The 5,330-nt window shown below is 30.6% G+C and overlaps 1 non-coding gene across 1 annotated transcript; it reads left to right on the top strand.

Moving 5' to 3' along the window:
* The first annotated feature begins 4,440 nt into the window (after positions 1 to 4,440).
* LOC111896536 (small nucleolar RNA R160) lies at positions 4,441 to 4,518 on the top strand. Its single transcript, XR_002851949.1, has one exon. It is a non-coding gene; the product is annotated as a small nucleolar RNA R160 (small nucleolar RNA).
* Positions 4,519 to 5,330: the final 812 nt, after the last annotated feature.

Consider the following 5,330-nt stretch of genomic DNA (forward strand, 5'->3'; position numbering starts at 1 on the left):
TTGAGAGTGAAATTGGACCAATCCATGAGACTGATTAAGCAGTATGATCAAATTTTCAATAGAATACCCCAAATGCTATTTCTTGAAAGTTGCATTTGTGTTTGTTCTAAGCATAGATGGAAGTCTTGACTCTTGATGGAAGCTTTTGTTTTAATTTGGTTTTCGTTTGAGTTTGACTTTTTTGTTTTATTAAACCACTTTTTTTAATGGCTCTTCGCCCCTTCCTGAGTGCACTCACTGCTTTTGATTTAGAATATTGAATTGAATTTTCATGAATTTGGAATTTGTTGTTCCTATTATATTTAACTTTTTGTATTGAACTTTTGGTTTGATGTACTTGTAGTTCATATCAATGTCATGTCTTTTTTGAAATAAGAATTGTCAAAGTCATATCATTATTGTATATCCTTTTTATGAGTTAGTAGTGGTGATTTCGTTCAAAATTATTTGTGTTTATATTAAATTGTTACATTAAGTTATTGTTATAAAAATCCCGACATTTGGAACAACTTAATTAAAGATAACTATGATTTTAATTGTTGTTATATTAAGTTATTGTTATAATAATCTGGGGCATTTTCGAGCAAATTAAATTAAGATAAGGGCTATGATTATAACTGTAAACGTTGGAGAAAAAATAATTTTGAATGTTTAGTTGTATACTTTATTATAAGCATCTTAAACATAATAATTGTTTTTATATTTAACTATTATTATATTATCACTTTTATTTTATATAGATATTATAGATTTTATTAGTAACTATTTTTATTTTCTATAAAACTATTGTTATTATAGTTCAAGAGAAAAAAATTGACACTATATTAGCCATGATAATTATTATTATTGAAATATGTATGTTATTCTAATTTAGAAGAAAAAAAAAACTAAACATCGACATAAAATCAAAAGGACGGTTAGATTTTTTTTAAATCGTTATATTTTTAAGCTTAAATCAATATAATATAACTTTAAGATAAAATTACATAAATGGTTAGATTTTTTTCAATCATTATATTTTTAAGCTTAAATCAATATAATATGACTTTAAGACAAAATTACATAAATGGTACCAAAGGTCAGAAGATTATTTTTTATTTTACAAATAATGTTTGTTGGTTTTCAAAACTTGTGTGAATAATCCATTTTTCTCACATGTTACTTGTGTCTATTAGTGTAAGGTTAATTTGGTCTTTTCTTATCCGTCGATGTGAGGCTAATTTTGTCTTTACTTGACTAATAAGACTCAGTTTATGATCATGGTAATTGGTAAACTATATGGACCATTTATGTAATTTTGTCTTTTCAATAGTGTTTTTTTTTACCCGTGGTTTCCACGGATTTTAACCTAGTATATATATATATATATATATATATATATATATATATATATATATATATATATATATATATATATATATATATATATATATATATATAATATAATATAAAGACAAAATTGCAAAAATGGTCCCTATGGTATGCATTTTTTTGGGATTTTAGTCCAAACCACGACTTTTTTGGATTCGTGGTCCTTTTGGACTAGTTTGTATGTGAAAACAGTCCCTCCGAAAATTAAAATGACTATAATACCCTTGGGGTATTTATTTTTCATTTTTCTTTCATTTTTTAAAATTTAATATTAGTTAATTTATTTTAATAATTAAAAAATAAAAAACCATTCTCTCTCTCTCCCTCTCTCTCTCTCTCTCTCTCTAGGAATCAAGATGGTATCATCTTCTTCAACACCACTTATTCAAAACCCAACTTATATAAACTCATCACCGGTCACCACCGTCCCTCTTTCCAGCCACCAAAAATCATCAACCGAAACCCGATCATAAATCAAAATCACTACACCTCTTCCTGTTTCGTTGCCTCCGGTAGAAACTCCACAGTACCTCATTCCAGCACAACTAAACCTGCATCTTACTATCAGATCGCTGATGGATCTACCCCTGCCGATAGATCGTCTCTTCACCCTTTCTTCTCGCTGGAAAATGCTCCCACCTCCATTCTTTTCTCGGCCTATTTCTACTCTCTGCCATTGCAAAACCCCGATACCCTTTACAAAATCATGTTTCTCTATTCTCTATTTACCACCGACAACGACGTCTTGCTAGAGAATATCAATATCGCCGGTCGCCGGAGCTCTCAGAAAGGAGAAACCAGTTGGGGGGATTTAACCTAGATCTTTCAGGTAAATCAAACGTCCCAGATGCAAGAAGGAGGCAACTCGTTTCCTTCGCCACCCACCCAGATGCATAATTGATATTTTTTTGTAGGATTTGGTTTTGATTTGGGGTTAAATTTAAATGTAAGGTTTTCATGTATGTATTTGAGTTGAGTATCAGTAAAGATGGTTTCTTGATCCACCGAAAAACAAGTTATTGTGATGATGTAAAATTGGTGGCGGTCAGATTTGATGGTGACGAAGGCAATGGTGGTGTTGGTATGCGATGATGAGATTGAAGTGTGTATGTATTTTAATTTTAGAGATTGCAGGTATTTCTAAGGAGAGAGAGAAAGAGAGAGAGAGAGAGAGAGAGAGAGAGAGAGAGAGAGAGAGAGAGAAAATGGTTTTTTATTTTTTAATTATTAACATAAATAAATAAATATTAAATATTTAAAAAAATGAAAGAAAAATGAAAAATAAATACCCCAAGGGTATATTCAATTTTCGGAGGGACTATTTTCACATACAAATTACTCCAAAAGGACTATGAATCCAAAAAACTCGATGTTTGGACTAAAACCTCAAAAATTTGCATACCACAGGGACCATTTTTGCAATTTTGTCTATATAAAATAGCTTTTGGTGTTTTAGTTTTGAGAAGAAACTTGGATAAACCTATCAAGAGCCCACTTTTTAGACTTTCGTAATTTTTCATCTCTTTTTTTTTTATTATTTTTTTTTGTGTATATTTTACTATACAATAAACGTTTTTGTAGGCATATTTTCTAAAAATTATAGAGTAAATTACACAAATGGTCCCTATGGTTTTGGATAATTTGTATGTTTGGCCTATAACTTATTTTTTTTAACTTGGAAGGTCCCTACAGTTTGTTTTTGTTGCGTGCTTGGTCCCTGTCTTACTTAAAAGACTATTTTGCCATTGATTTTATAATTTATTTAAATAAACACGCTCCCAACCTCACTTCCATCTCACCTTACCTAACTCAATTTATTTAAATAAATTAAAAAATCAAGGGCAAAATAGTATTTTTAGGTAAGATAGGGACCAAACGCGCAACAAAAACAAACTATAGGGACCTTACGGGTTAAAAAAATAAGTTAGGGACTAAACGTATAAACTACCACAAACCATAGGGACCATTCTTGTAATTTACTCAAAATTATATATTTGATATAACATTAACAATAATTTGTTAATGAGAAAGTTATAAATATTATTCTTATCAACCAAGTAAATGTCACAAGACAATAATAGAACTACAAAAACTAGAACTACAAAAACTAAAGGGAATTAGCAATCGGGGAAAATTTTCAAATCACTCAAAACTGAAATCAAATTCAAAATTCATGATAATGTGCTTCGTTCTTTAATCACTAATCAACAACAACAACTAGAATATAAAAAAATAGGCTATCAAATTCAAAAATCATGAATAATGGAATACTTGTATCAATGTATGATTTCATTCGATAGTCAAAACGATATCAAAAATACAACCAGAAAGATGAAGTTTAGTGGAATCAAAAAACCGAGAAACAAGAAATGTTGATGAGCTTTGTAGTTGGTGCAAATTTAAAATTTTGGAATCGGAACAAAAGGTGATCTCTTGTTGCAATGTTTAATTTCACTGTGAGCCCTTCTTGAATGAGAACAAAACATGACCTTTTGTCTTTGGATTATTGAATGGCTGATTGTTGGACAACAGATTGGATTATATGCAACGATAAAACATATCAATTTTTTTTATCAAGACCAAAACGAAGAATTTGACAAAAGTAGATCATTTGTGTAAGTTACTCTTAAAAAAAAAAGGTTTAATATTCCCCCAAAAAAACTGCCCATTTTATTCACAGCCAACACCCACTTTCTTTCAACGTGAGCAAAAACGACGACGTAGCATTTTGAAACCCTAGATGTCTAGAACTAACGCTTGTATAAAATCACTCCAGCATACGACTGAAAATCTCGCAGCCGCATCCACTTTCTTTCAACAAAATCTCAAACTCGGCGATTAAGTATGTCAAAGTGTAGTTATTTGCACGACATAGCCCCTTTCAACTTGAAGCTCATAGTTGTGAGGAATCATCGAGATCAAAGGGTATTATTTGTGCTAAATCAAATATAAGCTTTTGGTAAAAATCTATTCGTATATATCGAACGTTATGCAGTTCGATTCTGTTTTGCCAAAATCACAATTAATCCCTTCTTTTTATCTCAGTTAGATCTTGATACTAGAAGCAAATGCAAAATGATGAGAAACTTTAATCTGAATTTTAATTGTTGAATTCATTTATATTACCTTCAAAGTTCTCTGATTGCTTTGCATATTATTTCGTGATCTTTCATGTGTGTTCATCTTTTTTGATTCGATGATGGTTCTGTTTAGGGTTTTGCAAACTGTCAAAAAACAAATGAATAATCATGTTTTCATAGACATTTCTGCAATTTCGTTTGTGCGAATTTAGGGCACCTATTTTCATAGTCTGATGCGAATCAAACGATCAGATTATACGAGCATGGTGCAACATTAATATTTTTTTCTTTTATGATTATTGTTTGACCCCTTTATGTCAAAATAATAATTACTGGAAAAAAGACATTTGTATGATAAATGTTGTATAGGCTAACACCAGATGGATTGGTAACAATGGAAAACAGGGTGTCTAAGTAGAAAAATAGATTGTTTTTTTAACCAACCTCGGTCACAATATAGTCATGTCATTTTTTTAGTGCCACAATTTTTTTTTATCTTAGCGTCTTTCATAGGTAATGGTGACTAGGGATGCAAGCGGATGTTGGCGGGGGCTGCAATCCCTGTCCCCGTCCCCGACTTTCGATTCCCACATCCGCCCCGCTAAATCCCTGACGGATTCGGGTAAAAAAATCCCCGAACCCGATGGACATTTGTTTAATAAATAAAATCGGTTTTTTATAAATATGAAAACTCAAAAAATATAAACTATAATCACAATAACTACAAAGTTTAATGATTCATATTTCATTCTTAAAGCCGGATAAAATACAAAAAAGATATCATATATTCTTAAGTTTATTAAAATAAAAACTTCGGTCTAATCTTATTCAAAAAATAGTCTTTAGCCTTCATCACCAATTCACCATCATTCGCCAACA

Source organism: Lactuca sativa, chromosome 4 (genome assembly GCF_002870075.4).
Source record: "Lactuca sativa cultivar Salinas chromosome 4, Lsat_Salinas_v11, whole genome shotgun sequence".
In the NCBI taxonomy this organism is placed as follows: Eukaryota; Viridiplantae; Streptophyta; class Magnoliopsida; order Asterales; family Asteraceae; genus Lactuca; species Lactuca sativa.